A 26,148-nucleotide genomic window follows, 5' to 3' on the forward strand; every position below is an offset into this window, starting at 1 on the left:
CGCTTCAAGTTCGCGGAGGTGCTACTCAGCGGTCTCGCCGGTACGTTGTTAATACTCCCTGACACTCCCAGGCCGAGCATGATTTAAGTTTCGGGTCATAAAACCCTCTGCCCGAGATTCTTTAACCGCCGCAGGGTGTTACCTACACACCTCTGGGACAATGGGAGAGACTATAAAAGTGCAGTAAAATGGAGGAAATTGTCAAGTACCTGTGATGGGAGCTTAGGTAGGGATTGGGTTGGGAAAGCTTTGGGTAAGATTCTACTTGTTCAGACCTTAACTGCCTAGCATCTACAAGTGAAATGCAGAGTCCATTTTTGAAGTTCTCGGTCCGTCCGTACCTGGGAAAACACTAGAATAACTCAATGACTGTTGGATGGATTGCAATGAATTTTTAAACAAACATTTATGGTGCCCAGAGGATGAAACCTTAATGGCTCTGGTGATCTCCTTACTCTTTCTATATTGCCAACGTGAGTTCAAATGCGTTTCCAGCTTCAGTTCTGGGCCCACCCTTCTTTTTACTAGAGAGGAAACCTTTGCAGGCGGACATTCCATCTGCAGCTGCTGCTTGTGATTTCTCACAAGATCAATAAAGCGATCTGCTCCGGGGGTAGGAAAACTAGAGCAGAATTCAGTCACCAGCGTACGACCAACAGATGCTTTTCAAAAGGCTCTATTCATTCTCCTCCAAAACAGTAGGGATCTCATTTTGGATAAATCGCTGCAAATTGAAAGTAATGGCTGTTTCAATGCGGCTTCTGTTCAGCACTCACATGTGTCCTGTCGATTTTACATTGTGCTTTGGGCCGATGTCGATGCACATGCAGCCGATTACTCTGACGTTCAAGTGGATTTTCTGTAAATCCCTTCGCTACTCACAGGCTGATTACAGTATGCTGAGGAATTCAGTGAAAAACGGTACAGGGGCTTTTTTACAGTACGTGATTAGAAGGTAACTCCTTCTTTATCATCATCATTATTTTCACGATTTGGCAGCGTCGACCTCACTTAAACTGCTAAATGCGTGTCATTACCTGAAAAGGACTGCATGCAAGGGTTGGTGCTCCCTGTAGGCTAAAATGTCTTGCCAAGCCAGAGCATCCTTTTGGATACAGACTGTTTCATCAGGTTTTATATCTGCACGAATGATTACTGCGTTTCAAAATAATGGTAACCTAGGTCTCGGAGCATGCTGATCCCACTTTGCAACGTAAATCACTCTACAACGGCACTGAACACATGCACTTGAATTTCTACAATTATTGCTGCTGTGTATCTATAATAATAGACACACTTAATAACCTGTAATTTAAGAATGATCCCGGGATGTTTCCTTTGCGAAACATATTCGTTGGAACGCATGGAGTCCGTGCTGCTTTTATTAGAGCTGCAGCAATTAGTTCCCAAGTCTTTTGATGACAGATATTATCATTTAAGGAATTTGCTGGTTCCAGCTTCTTAAAGGGTAATTCCACCAATTTCACCAACTTTAAGTGTGTTCACAGGTCTTTAGGAGTGCTACTGCATATGTGAAAAAAGTAGTATAAAGTATTTTGTGGCTCCAGAGGAAGCTGCATTTAGTTTGATAAACTCCTGTGAAGTCACACAGTTGGTAAGTGGCATCATGGGTAATGTAGGCACCAGGTTTTGAAAAGGAAAGATTGCATGGAATAAAAAAAGGCGATATCTCTGGCTCTGCTGTATTGATGTTGATCATTTGTTTATAAACTGCATGACTCCTAATGGACTAGTAGACTTCTTTTCTAATTATGTTGCCTACATTTCCCACAATGCAGCTTAACCACTGACTGGCATCGTTGGATGCAATTTATCTACATGAAGCATTCTCTGGAGCCACAAAATACTTTATATTACTTTTCCACATCTGCAGTAGTACTCCCAAACACCAGTAAACACACATTAATGTGTAAAATTGGTGGAGTTACCCTTTAAATGTAAGGATTCGCTGCTTTTCTTTGTCATTTATAACAGTAAATGACAAGTCTTTGGGTTTCGGACTGTTGGTTTTGACAAATGAAGCAATTTGAGGAGGTCATTTTGGGCTTTGGGAAGTTGTGATGAGCATTTGTCACATTTTAAAAATACATTTAATATATTAATCAATTCATTCTGAACAAAAACTCGTCCGACTACTTGTTAATGCAATAAATCTTTAGTTTCAATCCTAGATTCTCTGGTCATTTCTGGGAGCACCACAGGCAAAGCTACATATCAAATTACACACTCCTCTTCAGACAGTGCATGGTGTCAATAATAAAGGCTTGGCAGCAGTAAACAGTGCACACAGTCTTCTTCCTCCTGTATTCACATTTTTCGTCCAGGGCATTCAAGGTTTGATCGCCACATGCAAACAATTAACCTGCCAAATCTAATGAATTCTGGAGTTTTGTTGGGTCATATTTTGAAACACAGATGAGCCTTCTCTGGTGGAGCTAAAAATTGCCAGCAACATTAAAGAAAATCACTCTCAGCTGACCACAGTGTGACCAATCCATTATAATACCAGGAATTAGGATGGAATAAGGGCGTAGTTTCACACATTCTTCCCACTTCAAGCGTCTTAAAGGAGACCTATTATGCTTTTTTTTTTTTTTCCTTTCCTTGAGTGTTTTATACAGCTTCTTGATCATGTAAAAGATCTTGAAAGTGAAAAAGGTCAAAGTCCACACCGACAGAAGCTCTTCTCTCCCACAGAAAACACTTCTCCTTAAACGCTTCTGCAGTATTAACCCATCTATTCTGAATCTCTGTGACATCACACTACATCACAGAGTTACACATTTGCAGTGTGGCGCGTAAAAATTGATTTAGCAGAGCTGCTTTTTTGTTGTTAGAGGTGCAGGGTCAGGCGTGTCTGAGCTGACCAATCAGAGGAGACTGGGGCCTTTAAGAGACAGGAGCTGAAACAGAGCGTTTCAGACAGAGGGGGAATAAAGTGATGCAGTACTGGACATTTTGAGAAAATGTGTGTATTTTTAGAATTAAAGCATGTAAAACTACTCTTGTAGTATCCCAAAGCAATATACTGATGATCTACAGAAGAGAGGGAACAGACAGAAATGTGTAACCAGCACAGTGGTGAGCAGTAGACCGATGATAATAATGATAAGGTACGTGGCGCTTCAGTTCTGCTTCACTTGAACGGTAAAAAAAGCAGAGGTCATGTTTTGGCTGCTGATGTACGACCCACAAAACTGTAAATAAAGGAGTTACACGGAAACATCCCAGCTTGCCCAAAAGTCACAGATGTACTGCAACAATAAAAAAGGAAAAAAAAGAAACTGGTTCCTCTTGTTCTTGTTCGCAGGAAAATAAAAGTGACATGCTGCAGCTGCTCGTGTCAGAATAAACCTGTTTTTTTTAATTTACTTTTAACGATGCAGGTTTCGTTATGGCTGTTACGTGCAGTTCGTCCATCAGTCTATGCATCCGTCTGAGTGATTAACAGCATGTCACACGTTGCAGCCAAATCAAACAGAGAAGTCAAGGCTTTTAATGAGCTGTGCCAATCAAATTACGTAGAGGCAATCGCTTAAGAAAACAAATCCATGAGAGAGAGAGAAGCAAATGTAAAAACAGATACATCTGATGACATATCATGCAAGACAAGCGGCAGCGTTGCATCACATTCAGTATGGGAATTGCTGTCTGTGGTTGTGTGTGTCTGTGTGGTTATATATGTGTGTGTGTGTGTGTGTGTGTGTGTGTGTGTGTGTGTGTGTGTGTATGAACCCCCCCTTATGAATTCTGAATAAGAGATAGATGTAGGCCAGGGATTGGGGTTGTGTACACAGAGGCTTAATGACAGGGACCCTGGAGGGGATGGCACATCAGTCAAGCGGAACAGACAAACACACACACACACACACACACACACACACACACACACACATACAGGCTGTGTATTACACAACCAGCACCCTCACTTTCCCATAATTTAGCACTGGATAGACAACAAGAGCTGGGAACGGCGGGTCCGACCAAGTTCGCGGCCTCGGGGCACTATGTCACACGCCAGCTGTGCAGTTTGGCCTACATGGGCTGGCACAGTTCTCAAGGCGAGAGCATAGTGTCGGAGAAAGGGTGTGTGCGTGTGTGTGTGTGTGAAACCATATAGCCTTTAGTTCCAGGAGCTTCATTCCCCAGGTGCTTTTTTTGTTCAGCTTCATATGGGTTACTGAGTCAGAGATTTTTGAATAGGGACGGATTACAAAAACAGCTGAGCGATATCGGCTCAGCGTGGTAACATTTTGGTGGCGGGCTTGGATGCCACGAGGGCGCCAGATATCGAGGCTGCGTGTCATGTGAAAGTCGCTTTGAGCTCGGCGCTTAAGTAAGCACCACTATCACAGGGAGGAGTGGCGTGACTGGCCGTCTTGCAGGGCTGTTTGCCTCCCCTCCTCTCCCAGGGACTGTGGTTGAATTTGGCCAGGCAGCCGCTGTTGGCATTCCACACTGACCCTCGAGTAGCGGGCCTGAGGTTCACGGGTAAACAGACAAACCGTTTGGTGGGCTTCGCTGTGTAATTTCGGAGCCTGCCTCACCCCCGTTAACTCCCCCCTCGCCTCTCCTCTCAGCCAGCCATATCCTCAGTTGGCCTCTCTGTTAATTCAGACCTACCTGACAGTTCTGACTAAAACCTTCTGGGTTTACTATCTGTCCCGCTCGGCGACAGGCTCAGTTCTCTAAACACACACTGAAGACTAATCTGCAACAGATGGGACGCGGACCGGGGAGGAAGTAGTATAAAAGGATATACAGCATATTTGTACCCTCTGAAGCAAACGATAGGGTTTCAGCGGAGCTCCAAGCAAAGCCGGAGGAAGGCTGTAATGATGTGCACTGCGGCGGCTCCCAGAGGCTTAACTGGACATATTACTTGGAGATATAAGCTGTCCGTCCGCAACCAGATGTCTGAAAAGGCCCCTGAGGGGGATTCTTGAGGGCTTTCCGTGAAGGGAACCTGCACACACAGTCATTCACACACCCCTACAGGATGTATATAAAGTACCGAATGAATCAAAAACGTATGGAAACAAGCAAACGTGCACAGAGACATACATTGTGTACACAAACAAACAAGCCCGCACATGCTGGATTTCACGGGTGGCTGGTTTGGGATAATGAACGCCTCGACCCCCTCAGTTAACTGTCTGGTTTTCGAGGTCATTAGTGTAAACACAAAAGACATTTATTTACCACCACATTAATGCAAGTGGCAATTTAAGCTCCCTTTCTCAGGCGGGAAAAAAAAAAAAGAATAAAGGAAAAAAAAAAAAAAAAGGAGCGGATGGATCTCGCTGTGCCAAAACCCAGACGGCTGTCAAATCACTGTTTGTATTGGTTTTGCGACGAGCGCTTGGAAAGCCCCACGCTTTCATCAGCTAACCACCACGAGTGAATATCTGTTACATTCTCCCTCTTGTCCTAGCTGAGGGGATACGCCGCCTCTTGATTACTTGCCGCAGAGCACAACAGCAGTTGGGGGGCTTGTTAATGTTATATAAGAGGAATGTTTAGGCATATATAACATTGAAAAATGCGTGGCATGTGGGTTCGTGCACATGCAAATGTAGTTTAAAGCTGCAATAACACATTTTTTGCCACTTGGGAGCAGTGGGGGCATCAGGTTCAAAGTATATCGTGGTATGATGATTGATACCATGTATTTGATATTGCATTTTGCCATTTTTGTGCTATTAAAAACATAACATTTAGTTCAAAATAATAAAGTTGCATAACCAGAAAACCAAAACATGGAGCTCAAAGGCACTAAACACACTGTACAGCAGAGAGGAACTTCAGATTCAGTTGAACATTCTCTTTTGTGGCTTTGGCACTCAAAAGCAACAGCTGTCACATTGCACATAGTCATTTGATCAATTGTCACTATGAAAATATAATTCATAGCAGCTTTAATGTACTTTTCAGACTTATAGGTGCAATATGTTGGAAGTTTAAAGCTGTCACATTCACATGTAAATCAAACAGGGGGCATCGTATTACCAGAGTAACCGCTTACTGTTGCTAACAGTAGATATCTTAGCCAGTTAGCTCAGTCTGGGGACTGGGAGCTCTGGGATGAGGGGAGGGTTACTGCTTACACCGCTAGCACAGGTGCTCTGCACCAGGATTGGCCGGGGCTAGCTGGTTAGCATGCTAACTTCATCAGATATCTTTGCAACACAATATACAGACAGCATGATGTCAAAACTGCTTTTTATTCACATTCTGTTGATAATTTTAGCGAATTTCTGAACATTTTTAACTAAAATTCTGATGTGTTGCTCCTTTAAAGCACGACTCCTGTTAGTGCTGAGGCAAAGGCAAGTGTTCAGCTTTTGTCGAATTTGATGAAACCCCTGCAATCTTCCCCACCCTCACTTACACAGCATTTATCAGAACAGGCCATTTCCTGACTCCCGAGTGCCATCAGATTGGACGTATTCCTCTGGGGTTGCGTGAGGCTACATGGAGATACAGTGACAGATAGGGCTCGTCTCCAGAGAGTGTTACAGAGACAGGCGACCACCCAACAGCAGAGGGTTTTACGTAAATGTCATGTAAGAGCTTCGTCACCGGAACGTCTTCATGAAACTGTACAACTTCAAAAATCCTTCTCTTCTTCGTCTGCCTCTGTTTACTGAAGCAAACGGACAAAACGGAGTTGGATTCATGTGGACATCTTGTGTCGTTTTGGGCAGAAGTGGAGGGAGAGGGAAAGACAGAGAGGAAGCAGACTGTCTCTGATTAGGCCTGAGATGAGACGTTCAGCTCAGGACCTCGTCTTAGCCTCAGGATCAGAGTCCAACACATGAGACCACATGAGACCAATTTACGGACTAAGCAGGAGCTAAGTCATGTTTTCCTGACGCACCCAGCCAAACATTGATCCAAGACACACATATAAAATATTTCCCCTTGGCGTATTTATGAATATGATCATTTTAAAGTTGTTTTCAACCTGGTCCTGTCTTTTAAATGCAGCTACTTTTAACACGACAGCTTGAAAGCAACGGCTTTCTGCAAATAATATCCGTAGTATACTTTATTCTCATGCCAAAAAGAGTAGGTGTCACTCTCATTTCAGGACCATTTCAAAATAAACGTCCTGTATGATGCAAACGGCTGCAAGTTTGAACGGCGGTAATAGAACAGAACGATGTTTTGATCACAGCCGCCAGGCTCACGACATCACTGCTGCACATAAACCGCTGTGCTTTTCACAAACAACAGCCGGATTGTTTTTTTTTTGGGTTCTGCATTCATGACATTATCGGATTGGATTTAGAAAAGAGGGGTGGTCCTCCGTCTGAGCTGCAGACACGAAAACCACCAGACATCAGACCGTGAGACGCGATCGAGCTTCACATCGCAGCGGCAACATCGTTCGAGTGATGTTCGCGCCCAACAAACCGGGATCTGTTATGGAGACCTTTTATGTTCCCTACCAAATCAAAAACAAAACTGAAAGCTATCATTTGTGTTCTGCCTCAGGGTGGTCATTTGACTGGGAATAATTACGTGGTTGTCGCGCTCTCTCGCAATCTCGTCTTCCTATACGAGACTTTTGCTTCTATCTATACTGTTTACCTTTACTTAGAGCTTGAAAGCCTTTTAATTATTATCATCTAATAATCATCACCTTTAATGTCTCCACAACCACTGCGGCTGGCGACTGGCAGTGTCTGGGCAGGTGTGTGTGTGTGTGAGTGGCTTTAATCATCATCAAATAGAGCTGTGTGTATAGGTAATTAAGGTGGTGCCAAATCGACTCTCACTCGGAGGCACGAGTCAGGAACTCTCAACAACACCTCGGCTTTGCATCGCTTAGCAAGTGCTGCGGGCAACTTTGTTTCAGCTCCACTGCAAGTTTTAACACAGAATCGAGTGCAACTCCCTCTCAGAGTCCATTACTCAGTGTCTGATAGGCTTCTAAGCCCTGGATTACTTTTCCTCCCCACAAGCTGACCATAATACCAGGCTTGGGGAGCCAATGTGGCCTGCAGGGTTTGGTCTGTAACCACTCAATGAGCACAAGGATCACGATTAGTGTTCGCAAGATCAAGGACTGCTTCTCCAGCTCCCCTGCCGCCCCGACACACACATTTACACACTGCACCCTTCACCTCCTCTGCCTCGCCATGGTTTATGGCTACTGTAAGCCAATAAACACATACAGTATAAGCTTATCTTTCACCATTTATAGGGCAATATTTCCCTCAAACAAGACTGAACTTGGACATACACTTCTGAGACAACTATTTGCGTGTCAGGCCTGCGGATAATGATAATTTACATTTTCAGCTGATGTCTTGATTGATTGTTTAGTCTACAAAATATGAAAATGCACCCATCATAATTGCTCGGAACCCTTGTTGACATCTTTTCTTTGCTTTTTACAGTCGAAAACTCCCCTTTTATGATATGAAATTAAAGAAAATTGAGCTATTGACCATATTCACAGGGCGGCCATTTTCTTCTCACGCCACGCTCAGAGTGGGAAGCGCTAACGTTGTACTGCCGTGTTCCAGTCCTGTCCAACTTGGGAATCGTTAAAAGTTATATTTCAGCACTTCCCAAATGATGACAAACTGAAAAGATGATGAACAGTGAAAATGTGAAGGAACATCAGGCCATATTCAAGCTACAACAACATACTTGAAAACCCGTTAGCTAATGCTGGCTTTCAACCATTCCTAGCTAATGTTACTGTTTGATTACTTCCGGTGTGTTTCACTTCCAGACTTAGATAAATGTGTCCACCATGTTTGTTGTTATTTCAGAGCTAACTCAAGCCTTTACTATCGTTTCGTGTAACATGTAGCAAACAGTAATGTTAACATGGAAGCACTCGCGTAGCTGTTGTCTTTTCAGTTGCTGATAATAAAACTAATAGCTAAAAATGAACACCCTACTACGCCCCTTTTTTTTTAAGCCTGGAAGTGAAACACACTGTAATCAAACGGTAATGTAAGCTAGGAAGTGGTTGAATGCTAATGTTAGCTAATTAGCTAATATGCTGTTTTATCCTGAAATATGGCCAAACGTGCCACCAGGTTTCCACTGTCTGTCATCTTTTCAGTTGATGATCAATCAGGGAGTGGTCAAGCAAACTTTTCTTTCCGATTCCCTACGTTTATAAGACTTGCAAGCTGAAGCACGGCAAAATGACATTCGGGAATGTCAGAGGAGAAATGGCCGCCGAGTGAATATGGGCTATTCCTCATATTTGAGAATCCGTGACCAGGAAATGTTCTGCATTTTTGCTCGGTCAAGGCTGCTCCCAGCGCTGGTTGTATGCAATCTCCCACTGCTACGATGCTAATACTGCTGATAGCTGGTACAACTGGGTGGTCCAAGCGTTAGAAATCCTGAATATTACTCTGAGACTCGTTTTGTCTCCCTTCTTCCAGGAAATGTCTGTTTTTCATTGTTCACTGTTCTGTTTCTGCCGTTCAGCGATTGGCCCCTTCACTCTGTTTGGCCCTTCACGCACAACTGCAGGGGATAGCTGCTTGGCAAGCACGCTCGTGTGTGTGTGTGTGTGTGTGTGTGCAAGTGTGCAAGGGTGTTTTCTGAGGTTTGGAATGATTTACACAACCCCACACTCGATTAATTCCAGTGTGACAGCACAAACTTGCCTGTGTGTACACATGTTGGTCGGAGGTATTAGGCTGACAGCGGCGCACAGACTGAACAGTGTTGACTGACTAATAGATGGAGGTCTCTCTCTCTCTCTCTCTCTCTCTCTTTTTACAGACACACACACATGCAAACACACACACACACACACACTTCACATTCGTGTTTATGTTCCTTATTGGTTCCATTTATTTAATCTGATGCCAATCTTTGCTCCAACTCAAACAGCAGGACAGAAGAAATCTGTGAATGCTGCACGACCCCCCTCTCAATCAGAGTTGGCCAGCAGCAATTCATCCGAAATGTACACACTGTTAGCTTGTTTTTGTAACATCATGCACTGTAAATGTGAGAAACTGCTCTAAAAGCAAAGATTTATGTTACCTACTCACATTCAAGAGTTGATTTGTCCCTGTGTTGCTTTAAACGCCAGCAATCCCCTTTTAGATCGACTCTATTCTGCTCGAAAACATTAAAGGTGAAACACGGCACATCCTGAGCCCCTCAAACACTTTAACGGCTCCGATCAGATGAGGTGCTTCGGCCGGGAAGCCAATGGCTCTAAATCCAGAACACCCTCGGTCGCCGAGCAAAAAGGTTTTCCAGGAGACTGTCCAACAATATCAAAACAATCTCCAGGCTGGATTTCCTCTCTGGCACTCAAACCCCACTGGAGAATGAGAATCTGGGTTGCACATGAGAGAGGACCGTAGGATGAAGGATCGAGAGACAGCGCTCTGAAAAACGAGTCTGTCAATTCAGCAGTTCACCCATAAACAGAAAAGTCAGCAGGGGCCCTCAGAGAAGCAATAAAACAAAAATAAAACAAAAGTCAAGGATGCATTCATTATCTGTCCACGTCTCCTGCCAGAACTGGGCTTAAGTCTTATGACGTTACGCGTCCAGTCATCCTTCACTGAAACCTCAAAGGTCATCTCGTCAATTAGCGCTTCACATCCTCCCATCTGATTCACGTCCTCCTCAGCCAGAACATCTTCCTTCCCTCCTTGCTTTGACATGTTTAAACAAAAAAATCAGCCCTGGCTTCCTTTTGATAATTGTTAAGCTAGGAAAAACGTCCAACAGGCTTCACAGTTCAGGACACACGTGACTTCTGAGTTGACTATTGATAAAAGCAACAATTCATGGTTTTATAGCTGATAGTCAGGTTCTTTCTCGCCAGTCTCGCAGCGACTTTTCTTTCTTGCATTGCGAATATCTGAAAACAGCAAACTTGGTTATTTCTGTTGCCCTGTTCAGCCATAACTGTAATGTTTAACAAGTTCAACATGGTGCTCCGACCGGTCCTACATTTCTGCTTATTTAATGTGCCATGTATCTTTGCCAGCTGGTCTAACCGCTACTGCTAGCTTTGGCTAAAGGCAGGCATTTTCTTCGATCTGTGGTCCGACAGGTGAATAGGGTAACCTAATCCGACCTCATGTTAGCCAAAGTGTTAACCCTAACCCTAACCCTATGAAAGCATCATCAATAACATCATAAGAAAATTTTATTGTAGCTATGTAGCCGAAGCTAGCCTATGTGATGAGGTTGCCCCCTTTCAAGTTATTGTACCCAACATTGGGATTGGTTCTACAGATTCAGTTAATGAGATATTATGTTATAATGTTATAATCAAAGAGCTTTTTACCCTGTTCAAAAAGAGCCAGGCTAGCTCTTTCCCTGTGTCACACATTTAAGCTAATAGGCCGCTTGCTCTAGCTGCTAGCTACATATTTAGCGGTCAGAAATGTGAACGCAAATTAGTGTATTTCACAAAATGTTGAACTATTTCCTTAAAGGGGCTCTGTGGAATGCCTGTGTTGTGATGGAAGCCTACTGTAAGTTTTTATGTTAGCGGCGTCCATTTCTAGCGAACGTTAGCTAAGGTTGCGCTCTGAGGCGCTAAGACGAGGCACTCAAGAATGTGTAATAAACAATGTGAACAAATCATCCCCAGCCGTGTGTAGGCAACCGAGAGACACGGAGAAGGTCAAATTTCCCACGTCAGCTTACAAACCGCCCACGTATAGCCAATAAAAAAGTGATCAATACATGTGAATTACCGCAAATTGTTACACGGAGCCCCTTTAGACTAATTCTGCGGCTGCACACGAGTCACTATGGATGACAGCATTAATTATAAAGACTCCAGAGACAAAAGACCCTGTTCAGTTTACATTAAAAGCATAGAATCAATGTTATATCTCGGGCAGCGGTCAAGCCAAACATGCCGATCATTTCAGCTACTGCCTGATTCGACTCTCCCATGTGGTTTCGAATGGCTAACCAATTAACAGCAGCTTAACTCCTGGTTCCAAACACCTCTCTCTCTCTCTCTCTCTCTCTCTCTCACACACACACACACACACACACACACACATACACACATGCAGATTCACGAGCACTGGCACCCGGTACCACACACAGACAAGGACACACACATACGCACACACACGCAGATACTCATTAACAAAGGCTTAGCATTTCAGAGTGTGTACCCCCAGCAAAGTGCGGCATAGTCTGGCTGACTGGCCCCCCACAGAGGGGGGGAACACACCTCAGTCACCTGATCCCGGGCTGCTCTCATCATCCTGGATCGGCTCACTGCAGCAGTTTGTCATTCCAATGCAGTGACTGCGATGGAAAGTTGTTCAAAATCGGATTATTTTAAGCGATTAAAGGGGCACTGTGTAGTTTTGAGGAAGAAATGCAGACTCCGAATTTTCATATTTAGAATATTAATTAGGTCATAACACAAACTCAGATATTTATTTTCTACATAAATGAATACACAAGCTGCTCTCGGGGGAGAATAAGGTCCCCAGAACACTGTTTGAAGCTGGAAAGGTGGCAGGGTCCGCCACATATAAACAAAGTATGAAACTGTGTTGTCCTTTAAGGTCATTTGGTTTGTCCAGCCACGAAAACAAAAATATGTTTGTTGGTTCATTAAGTTTATTTATGCATTGCGCAGATCTCTCTCTTTTTTGATTGGAATTTCTTCCCCAAAACAACAGAATGCACCTTTAACTACAGATCAAATTGAGGTCCTACTAGCAGACAAGTTTTTCATCACGTTTTAGGATCCAAAGCTGCAGCATCCTCACAAACCTCTCCTGCCACTAGGTGCCACCACTGGCTTCAATACCGGTCAGACAGCACTGAGAAGCCTAAATCTAAAGACGTCACTGGGACTCAAATCTATTTAGTTTGTGCTCTTTAAACACATCTTTACGCAGTTTGGGACGAAAAGTTAGTATCACAAAAACAAAGACAGATGAGTGAAATTACACGGAGATCACTCTCACATGAGCTCGGAGCAATTCAACTCGACTGGAGGAAACACTTCAAAGTTTGTTTAAAAAGATTTCAGTCCGGAGTTTGATTGAATATGAAGAAGAAGAAGAACAAGAAGAAGAAAAGCGATTGCTAAGTGCGGCTGAAGTGATGTGGCTTCACGTCGGGTCTGCGGTCTGTCAACGCCGATGCCGATCCCGGGGTGATCAAGAGCTGCGCGAAAAAGGGGGGAGCTCTGAAGTCAAACCCGCAAGACGGACAAGAGAAAAACCGAGAGAGACCACCTGAGTGGAAAGCAACAGCTGAGTTCACACATCTGGAAACCTGAACGCGACCTCCACCCTCCTCCTCCTCCTCCATTGCGCGCGTCTTTACGCACACGCACCTCTCCATAGCTGGACGCAGCCACAGAATCACTTTTTTTTTCTCTCTCTCTCCTCCAAATAAACTCTTCTCTTCTCGCTTTGGTGGTGTGAAGTCACGGAGAGGCAAATCACTCCAATCTCTTCACCTTGATGATGTCTTATTTCTTCTTGTTAAAACCCCGCACACCCACACTCGACTGTGCGCACTTGCATGGCTGCAACATTTCGAGGAGAAATAAAACAAAACACACACATCAAAAGAAATTATTTCAAGAAGTTCTGAGACACTCACCTCTCAGAAGCAACAACTTGGTGCGTTCAAAGTCTTGAATATTCCGTTCTTTTTTTTTTTTTTATCTGAGCGATATCACGACTCTGGAGGCATCCGGGCCGACCGCATCCAAACAAAACACCACCTCGCAGCTTCCGAGTCCTGGATCAGCTCGGTGGACTGTCAGTGCATGGTCGTGGATAGAGACAGGAGTCGGTGGGGACGTTCACCAGGGTTGAGCGCTGCGCAGCTCTGGCACCCAGCTAAAGCGTCGAGAAATGACATTAGCGCTGCTCTGCTCCCATTGGCTTAAACATGGAGCCCCCCCCCCCCCCCGCCATCCCTCCTCCTCCTCCTCCTCACACACACACACACACGCCTCCCTCCTCACTTACAAGCAGACAGCATACTGTATACATTCATGACTTTATCGATGTATTTTTAGAAGCCTTAATCAAGTCCACGTGGTTCTGTTAGGAGGTTCCCATTAGATTATGTGTTACAGCAGCACCATGGAGTCTGATCAGGTCATTGGGAACTCATTAGCGACACCAGTCATATGAATACAGCGGCAAGCAGGCGATAAAATGTCCCTCAGGTTCACCTCTTTCTCATAAATTATACTCCGGAGCTTTACAAGGAGTATAAATTACACATACCATTAAATCCAAATTGTTAAAGGGGCAATATGTAAGAGTTTTTGTCGTTAACGTTTAAAAAAAATCAACTAAAACTATCAACAGAATGTGAGAAGAATTCGATGTCATGATATCTATGTGGTGTTTCGCAGAGATGTTTCCTGAAGTTAGCATGCTAACAGCCTAGCCCCAAGCTCATGTGCTTAGCGGTGTAGTGCATAAACACCAACACTGCCCTGGCGCTCCGAGCTCCCGCTAGATGCGTGGCTAAGCTAAGCTAAACAGCTGATGATCAGGCTTTTGTGTGCAATGGGATTGGCATTTACATTTTTATCGCCTCGGCACTGATCTAATTGTAAGACCCTAATGCTTCTGTAACAACTGTTTCTGGCACATTTTTGTGACGTCAGTGATGTACAATGTAACGCTTCAGAGAAAGATCACAGGGACGGGCTGCTCTGCCTGCGGGATGCTGGAATGGGGTCGATAGGTGATTTTTATCGGGTTGACCCGCATTTAAAAAACAGTGTAGACCTGCTACTTTTGGTGGAAAAGTGGCAGTACGTTGTGAAAGTGCTGGCTGTAAAACAGTGGATACATTTTTTGGAGTTTCACGACCCCTGAGCAATCACTCGTTGGACTATCACAATATAAAATGTGCCCGAATCCGAATGAGCTGCAAGAGGAAATCATTTTTTCTTTCAGTTGGCCGGCTTGGTCGCCAGGAGTCTCCAGTGCACACACTCTATGGTCAAATGATTTTATCTTTACCCGGCGCTCCACTGGTCAGTAAAGTGGTTTGCACTGGTTAGCTCCATCACTCCGGTTTCAAAGTTGTTCTGTGTCACATTGTGAATGACACCAAAGACACTTTGAAATTCAGTTTGAGCGGCCGCAGCGTCTGTAGAAATCTGACTGTTATGGCATTTCAAACCACCTCCAAATGTGGCTTGGATCTGGTTTGTAAACATCATATTTCATGTGGGTTTTTTAAAGTCCAGACTTTATAAAATCAATCTGGATACAATCTGGATATGCAAAAGAATGGGTTTGGGCTGGCAGGTTAAACAAGGCCATGGTCGGGTGTGCAATAGACACTTACAGTACATTAAAATACAACAGATGGAGTCTTTACAGGTGTGAAAAGAAAAGATGGTGATGTGCAAGCAAGTACGCTATAAGAAGAATTCTGACCTTCCAGCTTCTATGAGGTTTGTCATCCAACTGCATAACAGCGTTGGTGTCAAGTGGTATTCAACAGTCTCGGTAGTTGCCAGCTTGTGGGGAAAAAATACAAATGGCGAATGAGTTACAGTACTTGCCTTGCATGGGCCCCGAGAAACATTGATTTCAGCTAGCGTTAGCAATGTTAGCGAGTGGACAAACTGGCAACCACCCGAGGGGCGGCAGGTGAGTCGGACTACAGCGGTGTTGTGACGTGAATGCAATGCAGTGTGCGGGAGCTGGAATGCTACATTTAGAGGCTGAATGTTATCAAGGACACCTCAAATTTCCATCATGACTACTCAGTTCGGCTCGGTTGTTTCTGATTTCCACAGTACTGTATTAGTATGGGGCTCATGGCATAGTTTAATGAAAACGGAGCTGTGTAAACGTTATAAAGAGTTTCTCAAAAGGCAGCGGATCCTGATTTGTGGAGCGGAGCCTGTGGATTGAAGTTTCGGTCTCAGCTGTGGAGTCGGGGGGGGGGGGGGGGGGGGAGCTGTCTGAATGTCCGTGAACCTGGCACAGGGACAGACGGGGCAGGTCAAAACAGTATGGCTTATTGTCCTTGCCAGCCAGTCAGCCAGCCCACACAGCGAGGGACCCGCGGACGCCCTCGTTCACCTTGCAGCTCTGACGGCATCTGACAGCATGATTTACAACTTAGATTTCACGTATAACTTTTCTTTTTTTTTTTCAGTTTCAGCAGGATAAGCTGCAATTCGCCCGCTGAATACAAGCAGTGGAGCGGCTGCATGGAGCCTGCTAACAGATGTCAACAAGTATTTCAGTTGTTGCCTTAAACAAAAGTGGAAAAAAGTTGAACAAGGCAATGAATGAAGGAGAAAAACAAACACTGGCTCAGATTAGCTTTTCAAGTTTTTGTCTGTTTGGCTGAGCAGCAACACACATCATCTACGGCCTCGCGCTTTAAACACACACGAAGCCGCCGAACTTTTTATAACGGGAAATCCGATCATCTTCCCCTGTCCCGATTGCTCTCTTCCCACCTGTTCTCCTCGCCTCCGCACCGAATAGAGCCGGCCTCTGTGCCTCTCCTTCGCCTCTTTGTGCTCGCACACAGACATCTGTAACATTAAGCCTATTTACAGCAGACACAGAGCGAGAGGGAGAGCGAGGGGTATAAAAGGTAAGCCTATAGGCCTACACATGCAGCCGGAGAGGAAGCCGAGGATCAGTGCAGCGTGGAGAGCACAAAAGGGGCCTCTGGGTCAGTAAATCCTGCCCCTGTCACCTTCCGCGGCGTTTGAAACGGTTGATGGAAGTGTCATAGCCAGGCGCGGCACGTTGTACACGTCGAATCCCGCCCTTTTATCTCCGTCCTCTCTCACCCCCTCTTGTCTTTTCTTTTATGGAACACTGCTTTGGAAAAACAATCCAGATTGATGTGGGACTTCACGCTTTGTGACGGCAGCTTGGATGTCAAGAGCGATGAATGGCAAACTCTGGCGTAAGGAGGTTATCTTTCGATCGGCGTATCTGGTGGTTGGAGACAGTAAAAGGCTCATTTGTCATGCGGCGGGCTCCCACAGTTATGATCCCTGCAACCCTGCTTATGTTAAATGCAGAAATGACAACCTCGGTGCAATATATCTGACGGCAGTGAACGTGGAACAAAAAAAAAAAAAGTGGCGTACGATATCAGGCCTGTTCTGAAAGGTGATATCAGGTCATTAAAAAAAAAAAAAACTTAGATAACCTCACACACCGCGTCGTTAACCTGACCGATACATTTCTGCCTAAAAGTGACATTTGACCCTGTGAAACTATGTCAACTAGACGAGTTAACAACCAGCTGGGAAAACTACAAAATAGCCACAAGCACAAGCGCTGGGAATCTGGGTATTTCTCACCAATAAGCTTTTGGATTCTGGCAAATAATTAAAGGTGCACTATGTAGTTTTAGGGAAGAAACGTTAAATCCAAAGAAAAATCTTCATTGACTGATTTTTGTTTATGCCTAAATTATCTAAATAAACAATCTGACCTTAACGGACAACACAATTCCATACTGTTTTGTTTGAGAGCAGCTTGTTTCATTTATGGAAAAAGTTTGTGTTTGCACCTCATTAATATTGTAAATATTACAATTCTGAGTTTGAATTTCTACACGGTGCAACTTTAAGCTGGCTGGGAAATATGTTTGGGATCATCAAGCAATATGCAGCAAAAAAAAAATCTGTTTCCTTCCCTGGTCTTGACCCATCGGGCCCCTTCTCTCTCTATGACCCTGTATAACCCAGCTCCGAAACCTCCAACCCCCTTCAGTGTGAATGAGGTAAGTGTTTCCAGATTTGGCCTTAAGGAAAACTGTCAATCAAGCTGTGGGAATCTGGGCTGTGTTTCGCAACGGTCCGTCGTCCCCAAAAAACATCATCTGGATTAAGACGGCAAACGGGAATGTCGTCTGAATCATCCTCTGGCTGTCTCACCGAAAGTTAACTCAGGGCAGAGCTTCTTTTTTCCTTGAGATGAAAGCAAGAGAACACTATTGTTAAGTATTATTAAGTCTACAAAGAGTACAAGCCTATTCTTGCATTTTCATTGCAGTTATTTTATAGTGAATGAACGTCCAGTCAGTCTCACTCATCATATTTATCTACCTGTGATCTGTGTTGTCTTGCGCCCCCTGTCATTAGTCTATCTGTTCGTGTCATCATCATCGAGGGTGTGCACGGTTATCACTGAGCTGTCATGTGAAGCGTCAGTTCACTGAAGTCAGGCTCGGTTGGGATACTCATTTCATACTTACCTGAGAGGATTTACAGTGGCAGCATGTATGTTCCGTATTCATACATGCACATGTTGTTGCACATGTCGTTGGGAAGAAGTTGTTTTATGAAGGAATTTGTATTGTTAACAGTCAAACAATTGTAACTTTAAACAAATATGTACAAACGTATGGGCCTTCCAACACATTCTTAAACTTAAACCACTGATGGGTTAATTGCCACTGACTCCCAGAAGGACTTTGTTCTCCTAACAACTTGACCGTTACTGGACCTTCGTCGTACGCTCTCGGTTTGGTTTGGTTCTGGCCAGACATCTACTTGGTCTAGGCAATAAAGTACTTGGTTAGGCTAAGTTTAAGTTAAGGTTAAGTTAAGGAAAACCTGAATGTTTTCCTGAAACCACCTGGTGTTGGAAGTGGTGCTGTCACAAAGACGACTTGATCGTTTCTTTTTTCCTCACAGTAACATCCACCAACAATTCTGGACAAAACACGAGTTTATTCGCACATTTAGTCTATTAAGGAGACACGAGTGCAGGCAGAAATGGTGCCATGCTGCCAGCCTGAATGGATTGCCAATTAGCCTTCATATTCACCGGAGATGTCGTGCCTGGTGGCAGACAGAATGCACCCTGAAAGCAAGGTTTATATTGAAAACCAGTCTAAAAGCCTAATGGTGTCATTACATTGTGCTGTCAGCATTCACATGATAACACCATCGACATGTTAAAGCAAAAACACTTGTCAAATGCCAGTTTAAGTTATGTACAATGCTTTAAATCATGTTTGTAATGTAAAGTTACCTTGTTTGCATGATGTAACTTAACTATGCGAGTAACGTAATTTTACCAAAGTAAACGTAAACTACTCTAATGATGGCCACTAGAGGTCGAAACTGAACAAGAAACGTAAATGAAACAACTACTAATACAAGCATCACATAACTGTCAAATTATCGCACTATAAAAGAAGCATAAAAACAACACATGGTTTCATGGTACTGTATCCCCGACTGCAGGCAGTCAGTTAGCTTACAGTACAGAGTTTGGCAAAATAAAAAAGAGGGAGCTTATTTTATCAAATGTCAAACTTTGAAATAAACAAAATTTGAACAAATAAAACAGCTGCTGCCTAACATCCAGCGTCCTGTCCAAGCCTGACGCAGTATGGCACCTCATCACTACCTGCATGCACAACGGAAGTCATTTCAAAGAGGAATGAGTAACACAAAATGACAGGTGGACCTTGAAGGGTGAGATGTGGTATGACACAGGAGAGGCTTAGCCAACTAATTCAACTAATTCAACCGATTCAGGTATTTTTATGAGAGGAAGGGCTCCGAGTGGGACGCAGTCTTTTTCCTCATTTCTGGAATTCCTGCCACCTGTGAGTGGTAATTGTTGGATGGAGTAAATCAACAGCCGGTGCCCCCCCACAGGGACCGTCACGCACACACGTACAGACGCACACGGCTTCCTGACTCACTGGTGTGGTGTTTTTTTTAGACAGGTGTGACAGCGAGTGAGTGCACTGGTTAAATGTTAATCCCATTAAGTGAATGTGCTGTTCGTTGCTCAAGGCACATGTAGTTCCTCCACATACACACACACAGGCACCACTTCTACAGCGATACCTCTCAAACTGCCCTAATTAGGCTAAGGACACTAAGGACATCCGGCGCGCTACCTACAACCTCTGCAGGACCTCCAGCGGTTAAGCTACCATAGCTGGCATACCTGAGCACTTTGTCAGGTACTTGAACCCCCCGAGAGCTCGGCTGTTTAACTCTTGATTCTTTGACCATATTAGGTTGGGTGGTCGTTAGGCTCAACTCGAGTGGATGGAAGTCGCCACATCGCTCGCTGCCTGCCGCTTCCTGTCGAGTCCCCACTCCTGAACACAATTACGGGACATGTCAGTCACTGCCTGGCCAAAAGACCCACACTTGACTTGCATAAAGGATTTAATGGTAGGCTTTAAGAGGAGAAGTTAACGGGGTTTACCGCGTCAAACGTGTCTGTATTATAAAGTCGCGAACGCTTTTCAGTTCGAAAGGCACAACTCACAAATATCAAATCAACTGTCAATCAATCTTTATTTGTACAGCGCCAATTAACAGCAAACATAGAGCAGGCCTTAGACCAAACTCCTTGATTCCATTTATTTACAGAGACCCAACATTTACCCTGTGAGCAAGCACATAGCGACAGTGATGAGAAATAACTACCTTGTAACAGGCAGAAACCTCGGAGCAGAACCGGACTCAATATGCTCCATGTGTTTTTTTTTTATTTTTTAAAATCATCTTTCTATATCATGTAAAACACCAGGAGCACTGTTTCCACTGGTAACACTTTGCCACAATGGGCTGCCACAGCAACATAACGTTTTAATGTGTTACGTTGCATGCTGATTTAAGTGTTGCTCCTACAGATTTTAAAATTAAATAAATTAAATTGAATTCAAATTAAATTTAATTAAATTAAAAACAAAATAAAATTGTAGTTGTAGTCCACTTGTTCTACTACGGTCCACACTTCTGCCCCCTATATTGATGGGTGCACCATTAGATCCAGAACCTTGACTTGCTCAAGTGGGGAATCTGGGAGGAGAGCATGTATAGTCAATACACACATTCTGACGTCAATCTACCAATGGGCTAGAACTTGATCTGATGACACATTGTGAATGCAAGCCATGTCATTTTCGTAATAATAATATGGAAGATTGTTATGGACAGATCAGAGATTCCCCCAAGGTTCTGATGTGAACGAGGATTTTTCAAGATCTAGTTCACAGGTAATCAGAAGCTACTGGGTGCACCTGTGATGTTCTCCCTCAGCTGGCTGCTATCAGTCAGCTGAGGGAGTCTATGTAAGAGGGCTGCAGTTCTCCTGCTCAGATGGTTGTGTGTTTTCAGGGAGTCGGTTGACTCTCTGCGTTTTCTGTTTGGGGTGAAAATCTGAGTTGAGAGTTTGAGATTTCTTTCTTTTGGCCAGTTTCTATACATTTTGTTTCCCCCCTTGATCAGTGACTCCCACTTCACCTGTCCAATGTTTTTTGTTCGTCTGTCACTTTGATAGAATCAGTGGGTGGCTGTGGGTTTTTTTCCCCCGCCACACCGCCACCTTTTAGTCACCAAGGGACCAGTTTGCTTTTGACCCTTTTATGATTTGTGCAGTGTTTTGTTCGTGTCCTTCAGGTTTTGTTTCCTGGGAAAAAGGGAAATATATGTGGATTCAAAAAGGCTAAACCCTTAAACTAATGTTTGGCCCCCAGAGAAACCTCATCCACATCTGCAATGTAACACCTGACTGTGTCTCTCCCTCAGGGCTGTACAGTGAAATCCCAAACACTCAGCAGCAGTGTCAGTCGTCCTGTAACTTAAGATTTAGGGTTCGGATTGTCACGTTGAGTCGCTGACTACCAACTGTTGTTCCTGAGGGGTGAATGAACTGAACTTAACTTTAATAATGAGTTAGAGACTAAATATATGATCATATATCATATAAATCATTATCCCTCTATCTTCACGTACATTATAATCAACAATTCTTTCGATGAACACTTGACACCTTAATACGTTTGTGTTTGCTGTTCATGGATCAGATCCGTACCCATATACAGGACCACTCCTCTCCTTCTGTCTATAGATCGTGAAGTGATTACCTCACTCTCTGAGTTAATGCTAAACCTCTCCTATACGACACTGTCTAATCTTTAAGCCTTCACCGACCCGAGGACCACCATACACGATCAACTGTCTGCGGCCGTTAAACAAAGGAGCGTATTTTAAAGGGACATCACATTTTAAAAGATCTGTTACTTTTATTGACGACTGATTTATCCTTATGTCCTGTTTGTGGAGTATGGGTGAATATTCTTGTTACCCGAGCATATTGCGATACGTTATTACAAATATGATGGATTTCAGCTCAACTTTAAGTATAAAGTCAGGCATGCGAGGCATGAGAAAGAAGGTGATTGCTCATTAAAAATGCAAACTGACGGCCGCGACAGTGACATAATTTATTTGTTTCGACACGATTTACGAGAGGGAGCTCCTGCAAGTACACACACTGTCTGTGAGTGTGCGAGGGGGGTTAAACAAATGAACCTTTTGGCTCGGTACTCACTGAGGTGAGTGAAAAGCAAACAACATCAGGCATTTAGGCAAGTTGAAAACACACACACACACACACACACACACACACACACACACACACACACATATATATATACATATACATATACATATACATATACATATAGATATATATATATATATATATATATATATATATATATATATATATATATATATATATATATATATATATATATATATATATATATATATATATATATATATATATATATATATATATATATATATATATATATGCACTACTTTGCAGATAGAATGACAGGGGGGGCCTCACTGGTATGTTTCAGTCTAATAAAGGAGGTAACCTGTCAACTGTGCATGATATCACATCACCGATCTTCAACATTCATCTACTACTCGTGCTCACAGGAGGTTCTCTGTGTGTGTGTGTTGTACACATGAGCAAAGGTTTCAACATACCTGTGCATTTTTCAAAAGTATTTTCACGTCGCGAGCCAAACTCCCTCCTCTTCCTCCTCAGGGTTCTGGCCTCAGGGAGGAAGTGCGTGTGACAGCACGGAGCTCCTGGACCGTACTGAGGAATGTCTCACACAGAAACACACACAGACACAGACACAGACACACACACACACACACACACACACACACACACACACACACACACACACACACACACACATTCGAACACACACTAAAATTCAGGGGATATGTCAGCCAAGGGCAAGGGTGGAGATTGGATGGCGGGGCGAAACACAGTGAGGCAAGGAAAGGAAAGGAAAGGAAAGGAAAGGAAAGAAGAAGAAAGACCTCAGATTGCACTCTCTCCTTGGGAGGCCGGAGAGAACAAATGTCTTTGACAGTCCAGAAATGAATTTTCCTGCCGTTGTTGCAACTGCAGCCAAATGCCTTCAAACCCTCCCTACAGTCCCCAGACCGCAGCGTGTCAAAGACAGATAAAATATTAGGAAAATACTTTGAAAACTCTTTCAAGGCTCCCTAACTGAGGTGTCCCAGGGGACTCTTCCCTTCACTCGCAGATGAATTGTTCAACTCCAAACCACTGTTTAAAACAATTTGGCATCCACTTGGCAACAGCGTTTTCATTTTGTCCATCAAACACTTATTAAGAAGTTAACTGACTTTGCTTTATTTGTTTTTATTTTGTGATATCAATCGACAGTATGTTCCTTTTGGAACCATCAGGTTTGTAGTTTGAATGCTTTATTTGTTCTGGTTTACTAAACCTTGCGGAATTGGTTTGACATTTGGGGAAATTCACAGCCGATTAGCTTAGCTTAACACAAAGACTGAAAACGGGGAGAAACAACACACCAATCCAAGAACGGGCAAAGCAGCGGAGAATGGGTGGAGCCGAGGTGAGCCAAATGAAGCCAGGCTACTGAACCACCAAGCTAGCTAAGGCTTACAAGCTAGCTGTTACCATCAGCTAGCCAACAGAGACAGCAAGCCAAAGGTAAAAAAAAGTTCGCTTATAAGCACCACCAAAACTTAGTATTTAACTTCCTAGCAAGCTGTTTGCCTCAGCTAGCTAAAAGAAACAGCCATTCCTAGCCTTTTTTTGATAATTTAACCTGTTGCTAGCAGCATGTTTATATTTACACCACAGATATGAGAGTGGTATTAATCACTCTTGGCAAGAAAGCCAATATTTCCTAAAATGTCGACCTATTCAACTCAGAAAAACTACACTTGGTGGTCAGAAACAGGGTGTAGCATACTTTTCTGACACCCCTGCTCCCTGTCATTCAGTCAGACTTATATGTGGTCAGAAGCGTTACAGTTCTCCTCTTTGCATCTGTAACCTCAGAACAATCTGTTTTTTCAACCTGTCTCATATCTCCGTCCGCACATAAGCCCAGAGGCTTTAGAGGTGAGAACCTGGCTCAGATAGGCAAATGAAACGCAATGAAACCCAATGAGAAACACATGTTACACACATGGACAGTCTCTGATGTACGAGCGAGATACGCACACGAACAGAGCTCCGCTGTGTAATGTTTCAGATGATATATGCACCTTATGTATACACACAGGGCGTAATCAGCGATCCAGTCTGTGTAACGTATAGTAGTGATGATGCAATGCTGTGTTTTATGCCTTCCTATGAAACTACACCCACTGAAAAGTGGACTGTATGACCTTAGCTGAGGCTCACAGCCTTGTCCGGCAGAAAACGAGGCTCCCACAGGCTCAAGAGAGAAAACAAGTGCAGATTTTGGCCTGATAGCACGTTCATTATTTGCTTTGAGAAGAAACAAAACACTTTCTGGCAACGAGAAATGTGTCTGGCAATTTCATGGAGCTCTGCACCAAATCATACTGATTTAAGTTTGGAGTTCCACGGGTTAGATTGATGCACCTCCTTCTGCATTTTGTCTGTTGCTCACAAGTTTAAATTACTCCAGAAATGATCGTCTGTTCCAAGTCTTTTTAAAAAAATATTTGCACAGTCCATTTCAGTCGCTTGATGACAGCAAACTTCAGCAGCGTCCAGGGCGTTCCAGTGGCTACGAGCTCGAAACGCACAGAGTTGGTTTGTGTCCACTGCCAGCAAAGGGCACCGTTACAAGACATAATCCAGATAAAGAAGGAAAAGATACTCAGAGAGCACGATTTCCCTCATCTGCACTATCACATTGACACGAGGGGACATCCATTCTCCGAGTTCCATTAATCATGAAATCAAGGAACGTAGAAAGAACCCAAAACCAGATGTGTAAGCATTAGCTTACTTCATTAAGGCTCCTTCAAACTTGAACTGTAAAACTACTTTGTCCTAAAAAACAAACAAACAAAAAAAAACAGTAGAGCTTTGAATCCGAAAATGCAGCAACACATTCTGATCATCTTAAGATATACAAGCAGATGTCAGCAGATATGCTTTTATCCACACATGTCGCATTGTCTGAATGCCAATGCGTCCTCGAATGATCACCAAGGCCCCTTCTGCCTTCATAAATCGTACTTGGGTGCAGTACTTGAGTAAATGTACTTAGTTACATTCCATCACTACCACATAGCATTATAAGAGAAACAGTCTCATGCCAGATGTGAACTGTGGCCTTTTCTAAGTCTGTTATCAGAGGACTGGGGATTACGTTAAGTAACCACAGATATATGTGGAAATACACAAGTGTTACAAAATAAAAATAAAATTCAGAATCTAAATCTGCATCAATTTCAGTTTTAAGGCCTCCTCCACAGATCGACCTCATCACATCCACAGGGCCTAATCACCAAATACTCGAATTTCTTATCTGATGTGGACATTGTAATAAATATATACAGAAATTATATAGAATGTTAAGTCTCTCCTCATTGATGTATTTTGGGAGATGCACTTTCTTTCTTTACTGCTCGATGACACAAGACCGCTCTCAATATCCAGCAGCCGGTTAGCCTAGCTTAGCATAAACACCTCTAAATCTCAATGAACACTAAATGAACAACAAATCTTGTCATTTGTACAGAATGACCAAGAGTTGTGGTTTTCTGGAGTCACTCTGCTTCCAGTCTTTTCACTAAGCTAAGCTAAGCTAATAGCCTGCTGGCTGGAGCCTCATGTTTACTGTACAAACATGTGCGGTATTGTCCTACTCATCTAACTCAGCAAGAAAGGGAACAAAACGTAATTGTTAAACTGCTTTTTGAACAAGAATTAGTCTTGACGGCACTGATGCACAGCTAAAGCACTAGCATGCTCATATATTGCACGACGCGGTACGCGGTAAATAGGATCTCATAGCGGGGGAATCAGACATGTGGAGTGGCTGCAGACT

The 26,148-nt window shown here is 43.5% G+C and overlaps 1 protein-coding gene across 2 annotated transcripts in view; it reads right to left on the reverse strand.

Moving 5' to 3' along the window:
- prickle1b (prickle homolog 1b) overlaps positions 1-13,868 on the reverse strand; it is a 32,554-nt gene extending 18,686 nt beyond the window's left edge. The window contains exon 1 of one of the 2 annotated variants that reach the window (XM_030439665.1): positions 13,627-13,868. The gene's annotated coding sequence lies outside the window, so the exon portion shown is untranslated. Of the gene's footprint in view, positions 1-10,061; positions 10,176-13,626 lie in introns of those variants that run through there. The other variant, XM_030439666.1, reaches the window with a different exon arrangement.
- Positions 13,869-26,148: the final 12,280 nt, after the last annotated feature.

The sequence above is a fragment of the Sparus aurata genome, chromosome 14, assembly GCF_900880675.1.
Source record: "Sparus aurata chromosome 14, fSpaAur1.1, whole genome shotgun sequence".
In the NCBI taxonomy this organism is placed as follows: domain Eukaryota; kingdom Metazoa; phylum Chordata; class Actinopteri; order Spariformes; family Sparidae; genus Sparus; species Sparus aurata.